At 35.0% G+C, this 12,039-nt stretch overlaps 1 protein-coding gene across 25 annotated transcripts in view; it reads left to right on the top strand.

Moving 5' to 3' along the window:
• The window catches only part of LOC116134115 (putative disease resistance protein RGA3), a 76,697-nt gene that overhangs the window by 20,813 nt on the left and 43,845 nt on the right, over positions 1–12,039 (top strand). For 7 of the 25 annotated variants that reach the window (XM_031419784.1, XM_031419793.1, XM_031419785.1 and 4 more), the window contains 8 exons: positions 4,501–4,557; positions 4,653–4,731; positions 4,860–4,940; positions 5,016–5,209; positions 5,424–5,516; positions 5,611–6,110; positions 6,989–7,146; positions 7,240–7,275. The exons of 5 other annotated variants lie outside the window; for them this stretch is intronic. The gene's annotated coding sequence lies outside the window, so the exon portion shown is untranslated. Of the gene's footprint in view, positions 1–3,840; positions 3,929–4,194; positions 4,413–4,496; positions 4,558–4,652; positions 4,732–4,859; positions 4,941–5,015; positions 5,210–5,423; positions 5,517–5,610; positions 6,111–6,988; positions 7,147–7,239; positions 7,276–12,039 lie in introns of those variants that run through there. 13 more of the 25 variants (XM_031419790.1, XM_031419782.1, XM_031419805.1 and 10 more) reach the window with 13 other exon arrangements.

Genomic DNA, 12,039 nt, shown 5'->3' with positions numbered 1-12,039 from the left:
TTATCTCCATTTACTTGCTTTCCACTCTCGCATCAGATTCTTACTTTGAGAAATGGGAATAACACAAAGCAATGAAAATGAATTACCAAAAGGAAATAAAGCTATATTCCATGCCTTAACCACCTTTAAAGCATCCTAATTACTGCTAGTACATCATATGGTGATTGCTTGGTGACTGAGAAAAACCAAGTGTTGGGCCAAGCATATTCGACTCACATCATCTTTTACGTTCCTTCTTTGAATTATAACTTTTTATAAAGAATTGAAAACATATCAGCATTTTCACACTTACAAGCAAATCTCATATCTCACAATTCTCTCCGACATTTTTATCATTCAAACAGTTACCATCTCTGATATCATGGCTGAAGCAGTTATTTCCGGTGTCTTGGGGCAGCTAAATTCAATCATTGGTCAACAAATACTACAGGAGGTGAAGCTAGTTGTTGGTGTCGACAAAGAAGTCAAAAAGCTTACGAGCAATCTTGAAGCTATTGAAGCAGTGGTCCATGATGCAGAGGAAAGACAAGTGAAGGAGAAAACTGTAAGACTTTGGTTAGATCGGCTCAAACACACATCCTACGACATTGATGATGTGTTGGATGAGCGGAACTACGCCATGTTGAAATAGCAAATTGAGGGATCTACTTCTATTCCTAAGAAAAAGGTTTATTTCTTCTTTCCCTCCTCTTGCTTTTCATTCAAACAAATGAGCTTACGTCATGACATTGCGATAAAAATAAAGGAAGTCAATGAATAGATGACATTGAGAAACAAAAAGATATGTATAACTTTAAGGTGAGTAGAAGTGTTGGGAAGTTCGACCGAGTACAAAGTACCTCATTTGTTGATGTGTCCAATAAATATGGTCGAGTTGAGGATAAGAATACTTTAGTACATATGTTGTGTGAGAGTAGTGAGCAACACCCCCATATCATCTCTATTATAGGGATGGGGGGAATCGGCAAGACAACTCTTGCTCAATTTGCTTCTAAAGACAATAAAGTGATAAACAACTTTGATCAAGTAATGTGGCTGTGTGTGTCATAACCTTTTGATGAATACAGGATAGCCAAAGCAATCATTGAGGCTTTAGAAGGTTTTGCTTCGAATTTAGGTGAATTGGAATCCCTTTTTCAGCGTATTAGTAGATCTATTGTTGGAAAGAAACTTTTGCTTATCTTGGATGATGCGTGGTCAAATGACTACAACAAATGGGAGCCATTATATTATTGTTTGAAGAATGGTCTCCATGGTAGTAAAATTTTAATTACTACACGTAAGAAATCAGTGGTATGTATGATGGTATCAATTGACGTTATTGTTGTCAAAGAATTGCCCGATGAAGAATGATGGTTGTTGTTTAGGCGATTAGCATTTTTTGGTAGGTCTGAAGAGGAGTGTGAAAATCTAGAAGAGATCGGCAAGCAAACTTTAAACAAGTGCAAGGGTTTGCCTCTTGCTACAAAGACTATTGGTAGTCTTTTGCGCTTTAAAAAAACTAAAGAAGAGTGGCAAAATATTTTTGATAGTGATTTGTGGAAACTTGAAGAGTGTGAAAAAGATATTTTTGGTCCTCTACTATTGAGTTATAATGATTTGCCTTTTAAGATAAAACGATGTTTCACATATTGTGCCATCTTTCCGAAAGACCATAACATAAGAAAAGATTATTTGATTAAATTATGGATGGCTCAAGATTATCTTAAAGAAGGAAATAAAGTAATGGAGATAGTTGGTCAAGAGTATTTTGACTACTTAGCATCACGCTCATTCTTCCAAGAATTTAAAAAAGACCATCACAATAATATCTTTGAATGTAAGATGCACGATTTAGTACATGACTTTGCTCGTTTCCTGAGTAAGAATGAATGTTTCCACATAGAAGTTCATGGTTTTAAAGAGCCAAACATAAACTCTTATCATGAGCAAGTTTATCACTTGATGATAACATTTGATGAAGGGATTCCATTTCCTGATTCAATTTGTAGTCTCAAAAGGTTGCATAGTTTTTTACATGATCTTGAAGATTTTAAGCATTCATTGCCTTGTAATATCATACCAAAATTATTTGATGAATTGACATATTTAAAGGCATTAAGTATTGGTGGAAGAGTGAGGCAATTTGGAAATAATATCGACAACATTTCGAAGGAGATAGGAAAATTGATACATTTGAGATATCTTGATTTGAAAGAACTAGAAATGAGAAAACTTCTTGAAGAATTATGTGGATCATATAATTTGCAAACTTTAGACATCAGTTTTTGACTCTGTCAAAAACTGGAAGAATTACCTCAAGGGATTGGAAAATTAATAAATCTAAGGCATTTAGAAAATGACGAGGTTTGGTCATTAAGATACACCAGTAGGAATTCAAAAATTGACTAATCTCTTAACCTTAAAGTTGTTCATTGTGAGTGGAGTTGGTAGTAATGATGACAAAGCATGCAGCCTTGAAGATTTGAAAAACATTAACCTATATGGAGATGATTTGCGTATACACAAGTTGGGAAATGTATCAAATGTTGATGAGGCTAGAAGATTAGAGCTCAAGAATCGGAAAAACCTCCTTCATTTGTCTTTGGATTTTAGAAAAGATGGAGGAGAGAGAATAAATGAGGATGAGGAAGCACTTCTTGAAATCTTACAACCACCTTTAAATTTGGAGAAGTTATTGCTAGTTGATTACAGAGGCAATTCTATTTTGCCCAACTGGATGATGTTTTTAACTAAGCTCACGGACTTACTACTCCATGAATGCATAAAATGTAAGCATTTGCCTCCCTTTGGAAAATTGCCATCCCTTGAATCTTTGAATATAAGGTTTATGAGCAGTTTGAAAAGAGTGAGTAATGAATTTCTGGGAATAGAAAGTGATGGCACATCTTCACCATTTATCTTTTTCCCGAAATTGAAAAGTCTCACTTCTAATTTTATGACTGAATGGGAAGAGTGGGAATATGAGATTACAAGAATAGGAGAAGAAGAGGAAATTACAATAATGTCGTCTCTCGTTTCCTTGGTACTTCGTTCCTACCCCAAGTTGAAGGTACTGCCAAACCACCTTATTCAGAATACAACATTGACGAAAGATATTTGGCGTTGTCCTCTGCTAGGCTACCCTTCATTCTAAAATAAGAGGTAATTTTTCTTATTCTTTTTATCAATCCATTTATTCGATCCAATTTCTGACGGAATAGATAATCACTTCAATTTTTTTTTTCTTCTTTTTAGAGAGATTTCTGATGCAAATAATCAGGAATGCGCCTCCATCTGTTTGAAGCATCTCCAACAGGCTCTTCCATTCATAGCTGCCGTCATTGCTGCTTTACTTGAAGACAATCTCATGACAGTCAGATCTTGTTTATGGGTATTGAGATTAGTTAGCATTTTAGTTTCTAACTATTGGATTATCTTTTGTCTGGGAGTCTCTCCAATTACGCTGGATTCCCTCTTTGAAATCTTTGAGGTCTCTTTGACGTTTATCTTGTTATGTTTAGACATTTGTTCTCTTTGAGCATATTGACACTAGCCATCAAATTTCCTCTGTAGAACTTTGTATCCTACCGGAAAAAAACGACAGGCCTGGTGAAACAAGTGCTAAATCTTATGGTTTTCACATTTTCTTGGTGAGTAGCATATCTCGTCTATATTCTCATCTCATAGTTCCTTCTTCTTTTACAACTAACATCTTTACTGTCATTTGTAATCCTTTAAATACTACTAATCCTTACATCTTATGTCACAGTGTGTGTTTTAGCATCACATGATCATGGTATGATGAATAGATAGGAAGAATTTGAACAGGCAATGGCCCTCCGTCTGTTTGGAACATCTCCCATATACTCTTCCGTATAATGGTGGTCATCCATCATCACCAGTCTTGTATAAGGGGGAGAAGATTGTTGAAGACAACCTCAGGATGGTTAGATCTTCCTAAGTTTTTTGATTTATTCATATATACACTTTGTTTTCTTTTATCATCAAGTAAAACTCCCTGAAGTTTGTCTGAATAAAAGCCCTTGTGGTATTGATATTAACCAAGACCCCCTACAGTACCGTCAGTGTTTTGCCGTTAGTTTTGATAGACACGTCTTAAATGATGTTAATACCCTTGCCTCCCTATGCCCAGCAACGTTAACCTACCCACTCACCAAACAGCCTCTTATCTTGTCCCCAAACTGCCCCCTTCCCCATCCAAGCACACCCTCTCCCCCACCCAGCACACTCCAACACCATCATTATCCACAATCCATTACAGCCACCAAGGGCGGAACATAGAGTGGGCTAGGCCTAGATTTTTGAAAATTTAGCCCGGTCAAGAAAAAATTCCTAGATACGCCCCTTACAACCGCAAACATATTGGGCTATATGTTTAAACAAGACCGCACATCACAACATCATTACTGGTTCAGTAAAATCTTTACTTTTTATTCAAAACTGATTCTATCTATAATATGCTTTCTCTTACTGTTGGATACCTCTTTTATCAGGGAGCTTCTCAAATTACAGTGGATTCCCTCTATGAAATCCTTTGATGACTCATTGAGATAGGTTTGTTTCCTTGCTTATCTCTCTACTTAGTGGGTACATTGAAAATCCTTCTTCTTTCAAATAAACTTGATTTTGATATGTTAATTTTGATGCAGAGGCGAAACATTAAGATATAATGAAATTTCTGAGGAATCAAGGTTGAAATATGATGTATGAAGAAGTTTCCAGATTGAGGTTCTCGTTGCATTCTTTTTCTTGACTAGAAGTTTCCTGATTTAAAACATTTGTTATCTATAAAAATTGAAGGTCATAAATGTTTATTTAAGACTTTTCATACATCAACTTTCTATTTATCGCTTCAGATTTCAAACGTTTATTGTCGCAGTGGAGCATTTTGAGATATAGAAGAAAGGAGGAATAGCGTCAAAAGAACTCGATCAATGGTTGGTTGTGCTTTCTGAATGCTGCTTTCTCTTCTTTCTTCATTTCTTGATGTTTAATTCGAAAGTATATCACAGCATTTTTTGTTACAAGGAATGAACATAAACTCTTCTAATCCATGACGATGACAAATCACTTATTGAAATCTTACATCCACCATTGAATGTGGAGAAATTACGGCAATGGAATTACAGAGGCAACACTATTTTCGCCGACTGCATGATGTCCTTAACCAACCTCAGGCACTTAAGAATTTGTCATTGCATAAACTGTAAGCATTTACCTTTCTTGAAAAAATTGTCATCCCTTGAATCTTTAGAGACACGGCATATGGAGAGTGGGGAAAGAGTAATGAATTTTTGGGAATGGAAAGTAATGGCATATCTTCGTGATTTATTTTCTTTCCCAAATTTAAAACACTTAAGTTTTTGCTATTGATTGAATGGTTTTTTTCTTTCAAAATTGATGGCTGCCCCAAATTGAAGGCACTACCAAACCACCTTGTTCAGAATACAACATTGGATATATCCATTGAGGATTGTCCTATGTTAGGCCACCCTTGAAGGGGAAAATGAGAGGTAATTTTTTTTCTTTCCCTTTTGTTTCGTCCAATTTGTGATTGAATATTTCATCGCTTTAATTATTTTTTTATTTTTTCTCTCTTGATCAAAGTACTTGTTGAAATAATCAGCGATGCACCTCCATCTGTTTGGAACATCTGCAGTATCCTCTCGGTGTAGTCTTAGCTGTCCATGTAATCTCATCATGCTTAGATTTTGTTTTTTCTTTGAATTTTTATACGGGAACTTTAAAATTTATTATTAATATTAATTAGTGATATATTAAATTTTGAAATTTTGAAAAAGAACTCCTTCAGCAACTTCTCAAAATTTATTGCTTTTTGAAGAACTCCATGAGCCAAAATTATGTAACAGTTCAAATGGAAAAGTTAATCATTTTCTTCTCAAGCACTATGTTATATTTTGAGTTTTCTATAAAGTATTTTCTTTTTCATCAAGTAAAACAATTAAACAGAGCATTTTCCCAAAACAAGTTCAAAGGATGATGTTGAACTACCCTGTTAAATAACTGTCAATGCCTTTCTCTTATGTCAGGGAGCTTCTCCAATTTCATAGAATTCCATCTATGAATTACTAGGATAGTTCAGCGAGGTACGTTTGTTTCTTAATACTTCTAGTTTGCTCCTTAACCAAACTTGACCTTTTCATGTTAGTTTTGATGCAGTGAATCAAGTTTAAAATTCCATCGAATTTCTTCAAACAACACATTAAATTTCATCTACAGAGCTTCTATCATGCTGAAAAAAAGGGACAAACCTGGAAGTATTTTCTATGGGAGATGTCCATACTTTTAAGTCATAACACAACTTTTCATTGATTAATCTTCTGATAATGTTTATGCAATTTTTTTACTTTTTATACTAAGGCATGCAAATTTCTACCCCAGAACAAATATGGAAGAGAGAAGGGATAAATATAGGAGATTATATATGCAAGAGGACTAATAAAATTGGTCATGCTTTCCCAGTTCTCTCTCTCTTTTTTTTTTTTCTTTTTTGGATGTTTAAACTAGATTGAACATCACAGCATTAATAATGGTTGAAAATCCATGTTCTATTCTGTTAAACGTGATCTTGATATGTTAATTTTGATGCAGAGAGGAAAGTTTATGATGTCTTGAATTTGCACAAGTATCAAGGTTGAAATGTGATGTATTAAGAAGTTACCTATGATTGAGGTTCTTGTTGCATTCTTTTTCTTGACCAAAAGTTACCTATGTTAAGACATTAGCACTGCTTGATCTTAGTAAAATAAGGCATCAAATTGGGTTAACAGAACTTTGTATCATGTAGGACAACATTTACAGACCAGGAAATATCTTGTGTATCCCTACTTCTTGAAGATCATAACCCACTTTTCATGTATCAATTTTCCGATAATGTTTAAGCTCTTTTTGACTTTTTAACTAAGGCATATAAATTTCAATTTATAGTTTCAAAGTTCATCAAATATTTATTTTCTCAATGCAGCATTTCTCGTTATGGAAGAGAGGAGGAGTGACATTAGAAAATAGTTGAAAGAATTTGATTGATAGTTGGTTATGCTTTCTCAATGCTGCTTTCTGTTCTTCTTCATTTCATCAAATTACACTGGATGACCTCTTTAAAATTTTGTTAACTTTTTCCAGGTTTGCTTCTAGTTCTCTCTCTACTTTTCAGGACATTGGAAAACCATGTTCTCTCTAATAAAACTTGATTTTGATATGCTATTTTTGATTCAGTGAGGCAAGATGTCATGAATTTTCTGAAGAATCAAGGTTAAAAATGATATATATATATATCACAGAAGTTGCCAGATTGAGGCTCTAGTTGCATCCCTTTGCTTGACCAAAACTTCCCTATATCTACTAAGCATTTCTTCTCTTTCAGCTTTTTGAAACCAGACATTAAATCATGTCTACAGAATTTTCTATCATGCTGGTAATTTGACAGGCCTCAAAGTACTGTACTTCTTAAAGGTCATAATCCCACTTTTCATATTTCAATTTTCTACAGATATTTTCCTTATTTTCTATTTGTAGTGCAGCATTTTGCGTTATGAAAGATTTTCTATTTGTAGTGCAGCATTTTGCGTTATGAAAGAGAGGAAGAATGGCATTATGAGTGTAGTCGAAAGAACTCGATGAATGGTTAGTTATGCTTTCTCAATGCTGATTTAATTTTTGTTCGTGATGTTTAATTATAGAGTATATAACAGTTTTATCTGCAGGTTGAAACAAGTGCTCACTCCCAGGTCTTCACATTTGGAATTTGGTGAGCTTCCATCATCAAGGATTTCCAGGAATTTCAGGGCTATTGTGAATTAGTAAAACTGAAAACAGAGCATTGTCCGACACCAATTTCTAGAACAATATTTCGAGAAAATGACAAGAGGCACGTTTTCAAATCCTAAATTATTATTATTATTATTATTATTATTTTTGTACTCAAATCTTTCATTTGCTTTCTCTTACTGTTGGATTGTGCTTTAATCAGGAAGGTTATCTAATTACACTAAATTTCCTCTATGAAATCTTCGGGGACTCATTCTAGGTTTGTTTTCCTTTTATTTTTACTTAGTAAGACATTGTGAGGCCATGTTTTCCCTAAGACAACTTGATTTTGATATGTTAATTTTGATGCAGTGAGGCAAGTACCTGTGTTAAGAAATTTGTTCTCCACAGACTGTTGTATCATGCTGGGTGTAACTGCAAACTGGACATTCAGCATTTCCTATTTCAAGAAACACGTTCTGCTCCTACACCAATCTCAAGCGCAGCAACTCTACTTTATCTCAACATTGGGAAACATTTTGTATAACTGTGTCTGTACTCCTTAAGGTCACAACCTCACTTCTTTTTTTTGGATAAGTAAGCTTTCATTAGAGAAGAGAAAAAGAATGTACAAAAGGCCTATAAAAGGCGGCCAGCCTACCTTAGGACAATCTCTTGGGTTAGTACCCAAAAAACAATAGCCTTTACAAGACTATGTATATACACAAAATCTCTTCCTACCTCGGGACATACCCTGGGTTAGGAACATAACCAAAGGAAGCTAAAAGACAATGCCCAAATAAGAAGAACCTCAATAACCAATTTGTGCTAAAGTCCCACCACCACCAAGATCACAAAACCCAAAGTGATCACCCATAAAAAATAGACATCGGTAACCCCTAAATTTGCACAAGGCTTCTATTTCCCGTGGTCCTCTTCATCTTCCTTAGCTCCATGGCCCTATCTCTTACCACTAACCTAATGATATTGTGGATGGTTAGCGCATCTTTACACTCCCCTCCAAACACCTTATTGTTTCTTTCCCTCCAAATCCAATAGATAGTGGCACTGAAACACAACTTTGCCAAAAATTACTTGAGCTTATTTTTCTTCCAATTTAAGGATAAGCCATGAATATAAGCATTACAAGGCACCGCCCTATAGCCCATAGAACTAATGGCAAGGATCCGACTCCAAATAGACTTAAAGAAAGGGCAAGAGAAAAAGAGATGATCCAAGGTTTCTTGGGCTGAATTACAAAAACAACAACAAGAGCTATGTGAAATGTCGTACCTCTCAACCTTATCCTTTGTGATGAGCTTCCCTTTAATAGCCATCCAAAGAATAAAAACATGTCTTGGAATTGATTTTGTGAACCACACAAGATGGGACCAATCAACCTTAGCTTTCCTCATCCTTATTTCATTCCATGCCGAACTAATCGAAAAACCCTTAGTCATAGAAGGGATCCAAACAATTCTATCCTCCCTCATGGTGGGATTGAAATTAACCAACCTTTTCATTTCCAACAACACCCAAAAGCTTGCAGCCGGCCACTTCCACTCACCTTGATCGCAAATCTCACTAACTCAAGCATCATTAGATAAACCAGATTCATAAATAATTCGAGGACGATATTTGAGGGCAAGCGGGCCAACATTGGGCCAATTATCATGCCAAAGTCGGATATGTCTCCCATCACCAACCTCACAATTGATTCTCAACCTAGCCTCACCTCTAAGCTTAAGGATGCTCCTCCATGTCCGAGAGCAATCATAGGGAATGGAAATTTCCCAAATACTCTTGTTCTTAAGTAGAAAAGTTTTGATCCAAGAGACCCATCTCGAGGAGGGATTAATTTGGGCAATGTTCCAAATATGCCTCATCATAGCTGCCTTGTTCCATTCCTTAGTTCTCATAATGCCTTGACCACGTTCCTCCTCTGGAACACATACATCTTCCCAAGCAATCTTTGCTTTAGTTTTCTTCAAATCCGACCCGGACCATAAGAAAGCTCTAAGGGAGGCCTCAATTTCCTTGTGTACTCTCGATGGAAGGATGAAAATTGAGGACCAAAAGACTTGGATGCTCTTTCCCACTTTTCATACATCAATTTCCTGATAATATTTTAAATAATTGTTTCTTTGTATAAATACTAAAAAATATGTAATTTTTTGTTTTTAATTTCAAAATTTCATCAGTTTTTGGGGTTTTGGAAGAGAAGAAGAATGGCGTTACGAGAGTAGTTGTCAAAACTCAACCAATGGTTGGTTATGCTTTGTCACTAATCTTTGTGCATTCTGACTAATCCAATAGGCATGCATCAATGATGTTCAAACAGAAAGCACATTTCAGTGTTGTGTTTTTGATTTTCTGATTTACTTTAATATGCAGAGTTGATTTACTAGTTGAATGGCTTCCTGTATATGCTGAGAATTTACAATTTCTTTCACTCATTAGTTGAGGAAATACAAAAGGACAAAGCAATGATGGACCAATTCTTTATAGTTCAATGGCAGAAACTTCATTGAGGCACTTATATTGTAACAAGAAGAAATTTTTGCCTGATGAAACAAGTGCTGAATCTTCTGGTTTTCACATTTTCTTGGTGAGCTCTATATTTCTATCTCCTATTTTCTTCTTGAATTAGCATCATCACCTGTCATATGTAATCCTATATATAATACCAGCTTTTTCTTGTCACAGAGTGCTTCAGTATCCAATGGTCATGGAATCATGAAATGTTAAAGGAAGGAATTCAAACATAGTGGTAAATTCTGCTGAGAAATTTAAGTTTTTCATGTATTTAATTTCAGTTGTTCAATGGAGATAGAAGTATAAATGTTACTAGTAAGGAATAAAAATTCTGGAAATTATTGTCACTCACGGTACGTTGTAAATATAATCTACAATAAACAGCACAGTGTAAATATTTGTTTTCCTTTTTGATCTCTTATCAGTTTTCCTTCTTTCTTCTTTTATTTCTCACCCGTTTGCACCCAATTTTGATATATTTGCTCTTAATCGTTATCTAATAGAATATGTCATTCTTGATACATGTTCAAATTTAGCCAATATTAGTCATTAAGTGCTAAACTGTCTTTGTCCTAGGTTTTATCGCCTTCTTAGACAAGTCAAGAGACAAGTCTTGAGAGAAAAAGTGTAGAGACAGAAGAGAGCTTATTGTAGAGAGTCTAGATTTTATACTTGGTATAGATAACCTTCTATGATTGAATTTGGTTGAGATTCAGTGAGCTTGCAACACTTGGCTATTGTGAGAGAATTCCGAATGTATTGTAACACATATTTTTCTCGTAGAGTGAAACCAACATCATATTTGGCTGTAGGGCTGTTCGGCCAAACGTGTATATCATGTTGTTTGTGTGTGCTTGTTGCGTTCTTTGCTTTTTATATTGTTGATTGTTTGTAATCTGGATTTTGGAAATAGTTGTTAATGCTTACAAACCAAAAAGGAATGTATAATTTTAATGTGATTAGAAGTGTTGGGAAGTCCGAAGAGTACAAAGTACCTCATTTGTTGATATGTCCGATATATATGGTCGAGTTGAGGATAAGAATACTTTAGTACACATGTTGTGTGAGAGTAGTAAACAAAAAGATATGTATGGTTTTTATGTGATTAGGAGTGTGAAAAGAATGTGCAAGTACAAAGTACCACCTATATTGATGTGTCTGAGATATGTATGATTCTGATGCAGTGATCCTGTTATTTACTTTAATATGCAGAGTTGATTTACCAGTTCAATGGCTTCCTATTTATGCTGAGAATTTACAATTTCTGTCACTCATCAAAAGAGAATATACTTAAGGGAAAAACAGTAAAGGACCATTTTTTATAGTTCAAGGGCAGAATTTTCATTGAGGCACTTCTAACAAGAAGAAACTTTTGCCTGTTGAAACAAGTGCTGAGTCTTCTGGTTTCCACATTTCCTTGGTGAGCTAGCATCTGAGCTATATTACTATCTCCTACTTTCTTCTTTAATTAGCATCATCACTGTTATTTGTAATATTAATGCTTGCATCTTCATGTCACAGTGTGGTTCAGCGTCAAATGATCATGGAATGATGAATCGATAGAGAGAAGGAATTTGAACATAATGGAGCAGGCATGCTAAATTGGGAAATGTAATCAATGAAAGTGGTGACTAGTACCAAGATATAAAGCAGCTTATTTGGTTGAGAGAGATCAAAGTTTTCATGTTTTTTCAGTTCAATTGGGATAGAATTTTATAGGGTATTGGTTTTACA

The sequence above is a fragment of the Pistacia vera genome, unplaced genomic scaffold, assembly GCF_008641045.1.
Source record: "Pistacia vera cultivar Batoury unplaced genomic scaffold, PisVer_v2 Contig283, whole genome shotgun sequence".
NCBI lineage: Eukaryota > Viridiplantae > Streptophyta > Magnoliopsida > Sapindales > Anacardiaceae > Pistacia > Pistacia vera.
The sequence above is the reverse complement of the archived record's forward strand: the minus strand, read 5'-3'. Positions and strand labels throughout refer to the sequence as shown.